Source organism: Neofelis nebulosa, chromosome 4 (assembly GCF_028018385.1).
Source record: "Neofelis nebulosa isolate mNeoNeb1 chromosome 4, mNeoNeb1.pri, whole genome shotgun sequence".
NCBI lineage: Eukaryota > Metazoa > Chordata > Mammalia > Carnivora > Felidae > Neofelis > Neofelis nebulosa.
The window spans coordinates 31,113,306-31,128,472 of record NC_080785.1 but is presented as its reverse complement, the minus strand read 5'-3'; the positions used below and the strand labels follow the sequence as shown (position 1 = coordinate 31,128,472).

The 15,167-nt window shown below is 38.5% G+C and overlaps 1 protein-coding gene across 1 annotated transcript in view; it reads left to right on the top strand.

The window, feature by feature from the left end:
• Positions 1–15,167, top strand: part of KCND2 (potassium voltage-gated channel subfamily D member 2) — a 488,185-nt gene that overhangs the window by 454,924 nt on the left and 18,094 nt on the right. The gene's annotated exons all lie outside the window — the stretch shown is intronic.

Below are 15,167 nucleotides of genomic sequence, written 5' to 3'. Positions count from 1 at the left end.
AATACAGCATCTCCTGTTTGTATATTGTTTGAGATCTTAAAAGAATATTTACATGTTCAAATGGTTAGGAAAAAAAAAATAAGAATGTTTCTCAACAAATAACATTCTATGAAATTCAAATTTCAGTGTCCATAAATAATTTTTATTTATTTATGAACACTGAATTTTTGTGGGATTATAGTCATTTTATTCATTTTGGATTATCTAGGGCTGTTTTTGCACTACAACAACGAAGTCGAGTGGTTGTACCAGAAGCCATATGTCCTGCAAAGCCTAAAATATTACCATCTTGCCTTTTATAAAAAGAATGCTCTAGGGGCGCCTGGGTGGCTCACTCAGTTAATCATCCAACTTCTGATTTCAGCTCAGGTCATGATCTCACAGTTCCTGGGATTGAGCCCTGCATCCAGCTCTGTGCTGTCAGTGCCTGGGATTCTCTCTCTCCCTCTCTCTCTGCCCCTCCCTTGCTCATGTTCTCTCTCTCTCAAAATAAATAAATGTTAAAAAGGGGGGGGGGGCATCTGGGTGTCTCAGTTGGTTAAGCATCCGACTTGGGCTTGAGTCATGATCTCGAGGTTTTTGAGTTGGAGCCTTGTGTAGGTGCTCTGTGCTGACAGCTCAGACAATAACCAGGGCAATTGGATTCTGACTCCCTCTCTCTCTGCCTCCTCCCTGTCCATGCTCGGTCTCTCTCAGTCTCTCAAAAATAAATAAAGATTTAAAAAATTTTAAAAAAAGAGTGCTCTAAATGAGCGTTTTAGGAACAAAGGTAACCCAATGACATTGTTTATATCTCCTTAAAAAAATAGTTCAGAGGGGCATGTGGGTGGCTCAGTCGGTTGAGCATTAGATTCTTGGTTTCATCTCAGGCCGTGATCTCTCAGCTCATGGGTTTAAGTCTTGCTTCTGGCTCCATGCTGACAATACAAACCCTGCTTGGGATTCTCTCTCTCCCTCTCTCTGCCCCTTTCCCTGCTTGCTCTCTGTCACGCACACACTCTCTCTTTCTCTCTCAAAAGTATATAAATTTAAAATAATTTAGGACATAGTTCAGAAAGAATTAGGCCTGAGGAAAGGAGATTCACTTATGGTTGAAGAGAGTAAGCCATTGGTGTGTTCCTCCTTAGTGTGAATAGCACAGGTGTGACCAAGAGAATTAACACTTATTTCTAGTAGCAGTTAGATCAGATAAAGCACAATACAAGCGATAACCTTAGGCATCTTGAAAATAGGGGGAAAAAATACATAAATATATAGAAACCTGAGATCCTGAGAGTTCAGTTATTTCTTTATTACTGTAACTTCCTTCCTTAACTGTGAGATCTTTTTGGAGGAAAAAAGAACCAAGTATTAAATCTATTCCCAGTGTGAAACCACCTCACTCAATAGAAGAACTAGATAAAATTTTGAGGAAAGAAAGAAGGAATGGAGACGAGAAGAAAGGAAAATATATTTAAGACTAATTTTTGTTTTCAGCTTTTGTCATTGACTTTACCTTTATTCCTGCAGACAATTTTATTTGTATTTATGAAACCAGCAAATGTTTTGAGGGATATTTCAAGGAATGTTTCTTCGGCTCTTTCACGTCTAAGCCTTGTTTTCTCATAATGAAAACCAACCCCCATTGATCCCATAGTGACTTCTCTCAGAGGGTAAGACACTGTGTTGTGAAGGCTTTACCCTACAACTGTAAATACACCATTATCATAAGCTTTCATTAGTGCTAGGGACATCAAGTTGTCAAACAAATTTTATTTTTTATTTTTTTTTTTTTTTTATTTTTTGGGACAGAGAGAGACAGAGCATGAACGGGGGAGGGGCAGAGAGAGAGGGAGACACAGAATCGGAAACAGGCTCCAGGCTCCGAGCCATCAGCCCAGAGCCTGACGCGGGGCTCGAACTCACGGACCGCGAGATCGTGACCTGGCTGAAGTCGGACGCTTAACCGACTGCGCCACCCAGGCGCCCCACAAATTTTAAAAGAGTAGTCTAACTATCCATGTTAATGACATCCATAATGGTACGACTATGTTCTTTCTTGTGTTTAATTCAAAGCACACATTGTATATTTTCATTTTATTGCCAAACCCTCATCTGCCATCTTATATTCCCCTTTAAACATAAGAATTTTTTTCTCTATTTAAATTTATAACTAGCAGCCAGGCTCCGACATGTTTAGCTATAGACTTTCATTACTGTAATAAAAAAACAAAGAACAAAACAACAACAAAAAACAGAAACAAAGAAAAACTCCTGCAACTAGAGGATCATGAGCAACTGCACTAATTGTGGAGCCATGTTCATTTTTAAAGGCAACTTGGTTTTACATATACTCACCTGCCCTTAAAATATGCTTTAATTTATCACTAATGGTATTCTCAATGATCTGTTGAAGGATACAACTCTGAAATGATTTATTCTAATTAAGAGCCTCTCGCTAGCACTTAGTTACCACGAGGCTTAGAAGCCCCAGGGACCAGCTTTTATTACACTCTGTGCCCATTTCATACAAGTGGAACATTTTACAATCATCGAATCTAATTGGACATCTTTATAATGTAGCTTCATATTTAGCATTTTTCCCTCACTCTGACAAAACCGATATTTTAGTTCTTTAACTTATTTTCAATGAACAATGGATTGAAATGCACAGAAACTGAAAAGCCTTGAGCCTGCACTAGAAGAAGATCCAACTTTCCTTCCATCCTTAAGGTAGGAAGGTTGATATGCTTGTGATGTTTCAAAATACAGGGTGACGTGACACACGGTGCAACCACCCAGAGAGGACCCATCAGTCTCACTACTGGGATTCTAATTCTGATCAAATGTAATTTTCTGCTTTTAGGGGGAGGACTGGAGTCAGTCAACAAAATAACAGCTCTGAATCTAGGTCATAACATCTTAGGCCAGAACGTATCTTAGCAATGAACTACAGTGAGGTAGTTAGAGCCCAGCTTTGGGGGGAAATCCCTGGGTCCCAGTTTAGTTATGGGCTGCGTTTCCCAGGCTGGCCTGTCATCTGATTTTCTGCCAGTTTGGACAATGAATCATTGGCAGGAGATTGGAGGATAGGGGTGGGAAGGAGTAGCCAGGGTATTTGTCCTTCTTTGCATCTTCTAAGGCAGCAGCTGACCCTCTTCGATGGCTCTAGTTCCTTCCCTAAAGATCTGGTAAAGATCCAGATTCTACCTGGAACTCTGCCTTGGGCTCAGAAAGCTGTCTCCTCCTTTGCCTCTCCAGCCCCACAGTGGTTGTGGGGGCTACTGTCTCCTGCTTCATCTCTAGCCTTGTGATGGTTTCTCAGCAACTCCATTACCACACCAAGCCCCCTTCATTCCTTTCATTAAATTCATGCTGCTGTAAATAATTGGGGTGCTTTCTGTTTTCCTGCTTAGACCCTGAATTCAGACAATACTATTTTAAAAGTGAGGTATTGTTTCTATAATCTAATCTCACTTCCAGAAAAATTACACGTAGATAGGAACATAGAGAGAGAGGTAAGAAATTATGTATTTTATGTGCTTGGGGTGTGGGATATATTCTGCAATTTTCTAAATTTAATTTCTAATTTTCAACTTGTTTTCAAGTACTATGTTTCCTCTTTTTCCTTAAAATGATACATCAGGAAAATAATGTTTTTTAAAATTTTTGATTTTTAAGTAATCTCTGCACTCAACGTGAGGCTCAAACTTACAACCTGGAGATCGAGAATCATATCGTCTACTGGCTGAGCCAGCCAGACACCCCCAAAATAATTTTTTATAGCAGGTCCTTTTTAATTCATTTATGTTTATTTTGTTTAATGTTTAGTTATATTTGAGAGAGAGAGACACAGCACAAACTGGAGATGGGCAGAGAGAGAGGCGACAGAATCTGAAGCAGGCCCCAGGCTCTGAGCTGTTAGCACAGAGCCTAATGCAGGGCTCGAACTCACGAACCATGAGATCGTGACCTGCGCCAAAGTTGGATGCTTAACTGACTGAGTCACCCAGGTGCCCCAGTTCATTTATGTTTAACCAGGTGGACTTTTTTATTTCATTTAATTTATTTTATTTTATTATTACTATATTTTAATTAGATACAATCAGAATGCAACCACAGGAGCATTTTCATATAGAAATCTGGCCAGTTAGAGCTATAGAGGTAGAGATATGAATTCATTTAAGACCCTCTTCATTTATGCTTATTTGGGATATACCCTAATTTACATAGTTCATAGAAAGAATGACCATTCAATCAATGTTTTAATTGCCTAAGAAAAGGCAAAAGAATCTAAATATAAAATGCATATAATACCTTCATTTAATTTTAGGAAATAACTTTGTCTCACATTGAACAGAATAGAATTGTTCTCCAAAAGCATCTCTACTGTAAATACAGTCCCTTGAATTCTCATCAAAAACAAAGTTTGTTTAAGGATATAGAAACTTCCTAGGTTAAATTGAAGACTTGAATTTTAGTAGAAATACCTGGCTGTCTTCGGGAAGTTAAATCACAGCTTCTCTGCTCTCCCTTCCTTTTGTATTTAAACAGCTGTGATTCTTTACATGAAGATAATCATATTAAATTATTTATGCCTAAAGAATTTTGGAACTTTCAGCAGGAAAGAAGTCCCTAGTCAGTGACTGGGCAGAACCATGCATAGATGAGGAAGGAACAAGGTAGGTCTACCACCTGGCTGTATGACTTGTGAGAAACTGCCCTTGATGATGAGTTACAGACCAGATCCTCACCTCCACCACAAGACAGGAAAAGTCCAGGTTCTGCCCAGGGTGGTCAGTTGAGTGAAGGGTGTTAGGACATTCATGGGACATCCATGCCATTAGATCATGCTACAGACTGAATGTTTGTATCTCCCCTAAATTCTTACGTTAAATCCTAACACTCAATGTGATCATATTTGGAAATGGGGCCTTTGGGGGAGATCAGGTCATGAGGTGGAGGCCTCATGAGTGGGATTAATGTCTGGAGAGCTTCCTCCCCTTGCCACCATGTGCGAATGCAGTGAAAAGACAACCCTGTATGAACTAGGAAGTAACTTCTCATCAGACACTAACTCTATCAATGCCTTAACCTTGGACTTCCCAATCTCCAGATCTGCAGGAGGGACACAACCTGCTTTTGAGTCTCAGTCAGACACTGCCGCTATCAAAACAGAGCCATATTCCCTGCCCTAATAGAGAGTCAAGTGTTAACCTCCAGTACAGTTAGAATTTTGTGCATTCTTTTCAGTAAAGCTCAAGTAGACAAGAGGTGGCAAAATTATCAGGCCTTCCTGAGCAGAATTAGAAACAAGAGATATCTTAGGTCATTACTAGATAATCTATAAGTAATTTTAAAAGTGCAGTCCAAAATAAAATAGGTAAATACTTAAAGACATCTTAAGGGTGTCATGAGGCCTATAATAGCTAATAGGTTTGAGACTGTGTAAACTCAGGTGGAAAGAAATGAAAACTTTCAGGATAAACATCTCCACTTCATGCTTGTCGGCTGCAAGCTGAATTCTCCCATAAGACTGGCCCTGCAAGCGTAACCCTTGGGACCAGCTCCCCCTTCTTCCCATGGCAAAGGCACTTAAGAGTCTTTGAATGGGTCGTAGGCAATGAATAATTTTGGTGGTATCAGCAAGTGAGCTGGGTGGCTGGTTATAAAAAAACAAACTTATAAACAGAACTGTCTAAATGGCACTGGGATTTGGCTCCTTGGGTGACCGCCTCTAGTGCAGAAGCAGTGACCCGGACTCACACACGGTGGGGAGCTTCCTCCAACAGTTACTTTTCAAAGGACAGGAAGAGAGGAAGCAACAGCAGCAGCTAACTAAAGAAAGCCCCCGGTGTGAGAGCAGCTCTGATAGTGATGAAGAGGAAACCCCTGGGATGTGAAACCAAGATAGGCATCCTCTGGAAGCTGGTGCAATCAGCCCAAAGCCAACATGGCCAGACATTTGCTGGGACCTTGATATGCTTGATGAATTAACTTTCATTTGAGGGAAGACAAGCACACCTCCTCCAATAAACTCCCAAGGCATAACCAGAAAGGATCTTGTTAAGAAAATGGATACCAAACAATGGAATTTTCAGAGAATTGCTAGTGTTCACTATCTAAGATCAGCATCATCTTCGAGCAGATTAGAGAGAAATGGGAAGACCCAGCCATTTCCCAGAATGATATGTGAGATTCAGAGAACCACAAGTCCTGTTCCTTCAAGTTGCTGGGCATCTGAGGATTGCAAAATCTGTCAAATTTGGGAGAATTTGTAGTTTGAAATTCTAGCAGGGTACGTGTTGGCTAAGCATGTGACAATGAAAAACAAGTAGGCATTGGAAAACTGTCAGTTCTCTCGGCTTTTCTGTTCATTTAAAATCATGTAGGTTAAAAATGATTTCTCTGGGTATAAAAAGTGAGATTAATTGACAGTGTAGAACTAGGTTATTCTGGGCATATCATCTAAGTATCCAAAGAGGAATTTAGACATATTGAGGAAATGAGATGGTGCCAGGCTTGGAGAAAGAAAGGAACTCTGGTTAAAAGAAAAAGAGCAGTGGATGTGTATTCCCCTTCACTCCTTCCCATATTTATTGTTTACCATCAGACCTCTCCCTGGAGGATTTATTTAAGCAATAAACATTTATTGTGCTTCAACTGTTTGCTCAGCTCTGGACAAGGTCTGTGCTAGACTTGGGTTTATAATGATGACATGATCCTTGACCTCCTGGACCTCCTAGTTTAGCAGGAGCAAACAGACTTGTACGAAACTAATTGTACTCCATTAGTTGCAGGCAGCACTGGAGGCACTGGAGAGGGAAAACATTACTCTGGTTGGACAGAGGTAACGTAGTCAAGAAGTTCTCCAAATAAGAACTGATCCTTGAGTTTTATCACTGTAAGTTAGGAGTTCACCCAAAGGATTTATGAGAGGGGGGAATATTCTAGAAAGAACAACATATACAAAGACACAGGAATGGAAAGTCATGCCAGTAATTGGAAGTGATTTGTTCCAACTGGAACATAGGATGTGTGTGGGTGAGCAGTGGAGGATGGGATGGGCAAGTCATGAGGAGCTGTGTGTGTCATGCTAAAAAGCTGGAGCTTTTTCCTGCAGGTGATAGAGCAACAATGAAGGCTTTCATGAGAGAGAATGACAGGATCAGACTCTGAGCTCTGTGAGGGTGACAGGATAGCTCCAGGCAACAAAGACTCAAAACCCAAAGCGGGAGAATACATTTCCGGTGGTCCTACAGCTGGGGAAGCCAACCCCCAGTGTTTCTATAATGTGTGCCTCACAGTAATCAGTCGTACATGCATTTTTATAGCTTTGTTAAAAATGAAGAATAAAGTAAATGTTACAAATCTAGGCTCTGATTAGCATGCTTTGAAAATAAGAAAACACTCTTTAAAGGAGGCTATAAAGACTTTTACTGATGATAATTCATTTGGTAAAAAGCACTTTATTAGGATATTCGGTCATAATCATATGTTTCATTTATAACCTTTAAAGCTTCATGTGATCATATAATAGGCTAAAAGCAAAGACAAAAATCAGGAGTCAGAAAAGAATTTGCTTTAGAAAAAGGCACAAGCCAGAGGCACACAGTTAGCAAGCCCGACTGAAATCTAACGTTGAGAGAGCTCAGAGTATAAATGTGCATAGATGTGCTAAAAGCATTTTGGCCCTTTCCTCAATTTTCCCCTTTTCTACATGCAAACTCAATCCTTTAATTTACCCTAATTTTCACACTGAGGGTCTTGGTTAAAGGGCTCCGTGTTTAAAATTACGCTTTAGTGATATCTCACATTACAGAAATGTCCCTGTCTCTCTGAAAGAAGTAGAAAAAGCCGTCAGAATTATTTTGCATCTTTTTGGAAACACCATGAAAATAGATAATCTACGAAATTGGTGAGGTTTTGTCCTGTTAAACTATTTCCAGAGATATAAGATGCCCAAAATATATCCTAAATATTGGATGTGTGTAGGCAAAGATAAGGAATTGGTACAGGCAATTTACTGGAAATACTTTTCTCTCAGCTTAGGAAAACCAAAAAAGATCCTGGTTGGCTTCCCAACTTTCATTTAGGTTTTTATGCCCTCTAGTGGGTATTTGGGATTTATGCAGTTGTAAAATAATATTTTTACAGCATTTCCTTTGTGCCATATGTGTTCAAACATTTATCTCAACAATATAGGACATTGACTGATAAGCCCTTAAATAGTCAAACCAAAGTGTTTAACATTATTTGAGCCATAAACTTTTGATAATTTAATAAAAGCTCTGAAAACTTTTAGGAAAATGCCTATGAAGACACACTGTCATGGAGTTCTCTAACCACTTGAATTTTATCCATGAATTCCTTAAGAGTCCATTGATTCCTGGTTAAGAACCTCTAATGAAGCTGAGGTGTCCTCTAGCTGCCCCCTTTTTTTAGTAGATGCTAAAATTGTTAACGTTTTGAACAACAGAAAAAGGAAACATACATTTTTAAAAGAACAGTAGCTAAAAATTTGGCTTAGACTTAAAGAAATAGGAGAGAACACAGAGTATCTTAAATAACTAGATACCTGAGATAATCCAAAAGCTTCTCAAGTTTTCAACGCAGCTAGGATAGTGTAGGATTAATCCTACAGGCAAGGGAGGTGGAAACAAAATCAAAGCAGCTTTTTAGGCAAATATTGATTTTTAAAATGTCAAAGAGAAATCTGTCTATTGTTAAAGTAATACGAGGGCCTCTCTGGCAAACAAGAGAAATCTGTCTATTGTTAAAGTAATACGAGGGCCTCTCTGGCAAACAGTTTGCATGCCACAAGCAGGTGTTATACAGCAACACTTAAAGAAAAGTCATTTGCTATTTGCAAACATTGCAGCTACTATAAAAAAAATTAGCCATCAAACTATGATCCTTCTAGGATGCCAAACTGATATCAGAAAATCCATAAATAACTAGCCACTAAGACCCTAAAGGATAGAATGATTAGTTGAGAAGTGATCCAGATTTCAGGTCAGAAGAAAAGAGTTCACAGACTTCTCTGACCAGTGGTCATGTCTAGGAGAAAATTCAAACACAAAATCAGTAGGTAAAATACACACACACACACACACACACACACACACACACGCACACACACACACATACACACACACACACACAGACAGTTCATAGCTTTTACCAGGTTATTATTATACATATCACTTTCATCTAATTTCTTAAGGATACTGTCTTAGTCCATTCAGGCTGCTGTAACAAAATACCACAGACTTGGTACTTTATAAAGAGCAGACATGTATTTCTCACAGCTCTGGAGGCTGAGAAGTTCAAGATTATGTCACCAACAGATTCAGTGTGGTGGTGAGGTGTTGTTTCCTGGTTCATAGACTGCCCTTCTTGCTGTGAACTCAGAGTAAAAGGGGCTAGATAACTCTGTAGGGCCTCTTTTTATAAGAATGCCATTTGTTTGGGCTCTGCTTTCATGATCTAATCACCTCCCCAAACCCCCACCTCCTAATACCATCATATTAAGCATTAGGATGTCAAGGTATGAATCTGGGGGAGACACATTCAGACATATAATAGCAGATACCTATTTTTCGAATACTTACATTTCCAAATACAGATTCATGTCCCCTATGAAGCTGTGGGATTTTTTTCCCCCTAATGTAGTAGTTGAAGCACAGCTTTATTGAACCAGCACCTGCCCTACACAATGTACAGGGTGCTCCCAGAGTTCTGTGCAGCTGCATAGGATCCATTCACTCGAGTCCTTATACCTAGCAATTTAAGATCTTTTCATTGTGAAAAAGAAAGAGGGAGAGTGAGAGATTGAGTTACAGTAAGCACTGAGGTTTATATTTAAATAAGTATTTCCTTCCTGTTATTTGAAGATCTTTCCTACCTTCATGAGTGTTTATAAAACACACAGCTTTTGTTTTCTTTCTTAGTATCCATGGGAAATAGCTTAACAGATGAAAAGTCATTCCTTAGCTGGGGAGGTTTGCTTATATAACATTTCTCTTTTATAAAATGAGCCTACATTTATACTCTTCAAATAAAAAGAGAAGAAAAAATAGAAACTATATGAATAGGACTAGGAAGCTAACAGTATTGTGTTTGAACACTGCATAAGAAAATTCCAGGAACTATTTCTCCATTTGAGATCTAAAGACAAGCATACTTTAGTCATAGGATTTCTGGACAAATGCCAAAAAGGGAAAAATTGTGTGGAAATTAATAAAATTTGCTTTGCAATATATTATGTTTAAACATACATAGATGGATGGATGGGTGGATGGGTGGATGGATGGATGGATGGATGGATGGAAGATATATGCATTCTACCTGTTTGTCTGAATTAACCTAATTTAGCCCCTTCTCTATCATTGAGTGCATGGCACAATTTAAGTACTTTGCAGAAACTTTTCAATGATATTTAAGAGTAAAATGTTCAAGAACCAATAACTGAATCTTTTCTGGGGAATTGGTCTTCCATTCAATATGGTCTTTAACACATGACAAATGATATAATTTTAAACAAGTATTTGGGGCAGTATGTGAAAATTTAGAATTAATATTTTTACATGAATAACAATTCCATGTTGTACCTTTTTAACTGACATGAGGAGGGAAAGGAGCAGTAAATATCAGGTTTGGCAGATGTCCAGGGTAAAAAAAAAAAAAGCAGAATGAAACAGGACTGGCTCTACATGATAAATGTAGGAAAAAGTGGAAGGAAGTGAGAAATGGAAGAAAGTAGAAAGATGGGGAAAGCTTCCTTTCAATGAACAGAGGTCAAGTCTGCTTATTTTTATTATGCAAAACTTTTGGAGAGTGATTCCTTTTATATCATGCTATCTTCTCCCCTGTTTTCTTCTATCTTTTAGGAATTCAATATTTATCTTAGCAGACCTTAGAAGCCCCTTATAATCTTTTAATAAATTTTATTTAAATATAGGAAAAAATGTCTCTATGAAAACAAAACCACATCTACATAAAGTTTTAGTGTAAATCTTCTTGGGAAATGGATTTTTGAAGACTGGAGAAATAATATTAAATTCTGAAGAAAAACAGAAAGACTAGAATATATAATACTGCTGGGCTTAGCATAAATTTAAGAGTAGGGAGTCAGGAAAAATGAGGCGTGCTTTTATATGGAACAAAAAGAATAAAATACCAACCAGTAAACAACTTGCCTTGGATAGAAATAATCATTAAAAGATGGCAGTATTGTAGGCAATACTTAAACTACATGATCAGTTAGCTAGAGTGTCACCTCTCATTATGAAGCTTTCTATTCTAAGCCTTTCCTCCACCGAGTTTGAGGTATGATTCCTGAGGTGTATAATGCTATTTTGCTTCTTACTACAAGTATGAATACTAGTTAAAAGATCTTTTGTTAAACAAAGGAAAGCAGATGGTTTTGCCAGAGAGCTATTTCCTATCCCCAGTAGATTCTGTGCCCAATTATAAGTTTGCAGATAAAACTCCCATTCTCAAGGTTATCCTAAGTGAGAAGAGAGACACAACGGACAATGTAAGAATAGATACAAATCACACTGTGTATTTGTGGTGATTCTCCAGCATATTCAAACAAGTGAAATATGCTTAAAATATTGCAAATATCAACAGCAGTCCAATCTTGAAAAGAAGTGGGGAACAGGAAGCCTCCCATCTCCCTCTACCCTAGTTTCACAACAGCAGAGACTTGGGGCCCATCCTCATTTTCTGTATCTTGAGAAAGATCTGTCCTTTGACTCAAGAGTAAAAGATGGAGAAGATGCCCCCTCCAACAAGCACTTTGTTGTCCCTTCTGCTTCCCGTCGTGATCACTGCAGTCCTGGCCAGTCACCTCAAGGGTCACCTTTGCTTTTGATTGAGAAGAAAATTTGGATTGTAAAAAAAATACGGTGGAGGTAAATAATAAATGTAATTGCATTTGATGCAGATTAGCACAGTTTCATGACATTAAAGTACCCCTATTCTATCTGTTATCTCTTTTTTCTTATGGATCCTTCTAGACTATGAATTTTCTGCCTTTTAGCAAGCTGGCTCATATCTTTACTTTCTACCCTTTTGTTACAAACTGTACAAGAAATTTCACTTTGCCCATTTTTTCCCCTCTGAGTACCAAGTTCACTTTCTGCTTTATGTATTTATTTATATTATAATCTCTGTTTATATTCAAAAAGGATTTGCAGTGATTATTTCTCTAGTTGAATCCTGGGCACTTTGTCAAAAATCGCTTTCCCAGGAAAACGTGCTTTATCAATTGGCTCAGAATTCCTTTGACTGAGTCCCTCAGAGTCTATTTTCTCTCCTCTTCTCTGAGGTAAGGTCTTTCTGAACATATGATTAGCCTCCATCCCTACCACCACCACAGCCTGCTACTTGAACTTACAAACCTTCTGTCTTCTTAAAGTCTTACTGAGCTTTGGGTCCATACCACACAGTTTAGCCCTTAAGTTCCTCTAATAATTACAAGAGTGCCAGCCTTGCCTACTCTATTATATAGTGAGCCTAGGATACAAAAATAGCTGATAAATACTAATTTTTAAAAGTCTCTTAGAGAAAGACAGGAAAAACTTTATTTTGTGTTCATTTAGCTATTTTATTTATTTTATTTTATGTATTTATATCTTACAAGGTTTATTTTATTTGCATGGACTCAATGCTTATCTATTCTGGCCACAACAAACATAGTTGAGCTTTATTTATTTTCCCCTTTTAGAAAATCTTTCTAGATCCTGATTGGTAGACATTAAAATCAACCCCTCACCGTTTTTTTTTTTTTTTTTGAAAAGCTGCTTGTGTGTTTCAGACTTATCCAGGACCTACTGTACAATCAGTGCAAAGAGAAAAAAGATGTCTTTAAAATACGGCTGGGCACTCAATGGAAACTTTGGCAAACATGGAAATCGGCTCATGTGTACACAGCATTGTATAAAACATTGATCTTCCAATTCCACTGACAGATCCCTATAGGACAAAAGTCCTCAAGACTTGATCGTTCACCTTATAAATTCTTCTATGTGTGACTGTTTCCTTACTAACATAAACTTCAGATTATAACTTAACTTCCCTGATGGACTACAGAAAAATACCCTGTTTCATATGGACACAGCATTCCAGTTCCTGGATTTATTCTATTCTTTTGTCTGTCTGTTTGTCTCACTATTAATTAATACCGCCATTCTGATGCCAAAACCTGTGGGAATTTTAGTTACAGTGAATTAGCTCAACAGCTGATCACCCACAAACACTGACAAGAATGAGTAACTGGGACCAGAGCCTGGAATGGGTTATCGAATAGGCTGTCACCACCAGCCTTTCCTGGGCCAATTACCCTGCAACTTCCCTCTCCCACATTGACACACAAATGTTTTCCCACAAAACAAAATCAGAGTGATCATTTCCTGGGCCACCCTTCAAGATGTAATGCATCCCCATATCCTCCTAAACCTCCTTGAGTCTGGATTCCAAAACCTGAGCTCCTCTCAGAGTGCTGAGCACCCCAGACCCCTCAAGTGAACATGGAGAGGTTGGGGCTCTACAGGCACAGCCGGGCAGCCTCTGCAGTAATACGATCAAAAGACATCCTTCTTGCCCCCTCTCCAGAAATGAATTCTTAGAATAAGGTAGAGAAAATGGATTCTTTGACTAATATTTATTGAGGCAGCTTTGTGCTAGTCGGACTAAATAGAGCAGATCTTGCTTTGTCAAGGTTATATTCTAATGTCAGCAGGGCAGGTGGGTGGTCAAAAAATAAATATGTTAATAAGTTATAAAATATCATGTGTTAATAGTACTGTGAAGGTCATTAAATGGGAAAATGTTAAAGAGAATGACTAGGGGAGAGAATAAGACCACTATGGATAAGGTGGCCAGAAAATAACTTCTGGAATGGAGACATTTAAGTCTCAACCTGAATAATGATGATCTGGGGGCTGCACATTGTGGACAAAAAGCCAGATGGCCAGCATAGCTGGAAGACAGTGGACTTGGTGCAAGGTGGTATGAGATACAGGTGGTAATTAAATGATATAGGCCCTTGGAGATAAAACTGAAGAGTTTGGATCTATTTTAGTTCCAAGTCTATTAGAAGGTTTAAGCGAAGTGGCACCAGTGCACTCTCCATTCTAAAACCATAACTCCAACTGCTATGTTGGCATGAATTGTAAAGTGGTAAATATGGAGGAGAGAGTTAGGGTAAGAAGCTATATCTATCCATCACTCTGGCAAGAAATGATGATTGCTTGGGTTGTTGTGACAAAATGGAGGTTGAGGAAAGAGACCATAATAGGACATAATTCAGTTTGGTCAGAGATAACAAGACTAGCTCAAAAATGAGATGCGTGACTGAGAATTGAGGTAACTCTTTCAATTTTGATACAAGCAGTTGAGTGGTTTGCAGTTCTATGGAATTGGAGGTGATAGACTGGGAGGAACAGATTTGAAGGTGGCAGAGGAAGCTAGGGAAATAAAAGTTCCTTATTGGCTAATTTGTTTTAACTGGCTCTTAATTGGTTCTTAAAAATCCAGGGGTAGGAAAAATCAGACTAGACCACTGAAGACATGAGTCTGATTTTCTAGGTAGACATTAGGGTTGTCAACATAAATTAGGGTATCAGCAACAACTGCAAGCTATGAGATTGGATGATATCACATAGGAAAGGGCTTATATGGAGACAGTAAGAGTCTGAGAGCTAAAATTACTCCAAGATTTAAAAATCAGATAAGGGGAAGGGGGAGCCAGAAAAGAAGACAGAGGAACAGCCATTGAGTTAGGAGGACCGCGAAGGGAATTTTCCAATACTGAAGCCAATGGAAAGTGTTGCAAGAAGAGAGAAAACTAATCAAGTACAAATGAGAGATTGAATAAGATCATCATGAAGAAATAACCATTGTATTTAACAAGTGAAAGTTAATGAGACCTTGGAAAGCTTTTTTTAAGTGATTATATCTGATAGAAAGAATGTGATATAACACTTTTTCTACTTAAATTTCATAACCAATCTAATGCTGAAAAAATTAAGTGGAAAGAGATGTTATCTAGACTATGAAATTCAGCATGGAAATACTAACTATAAATAAATGTAAAGAGGGGCGCCTGAGTGACTCAGTCCGTTAAGCATCTGACTTCGGTTCAGTTCATGATCTCACGGTCCCTGAGTTCGAGCCCC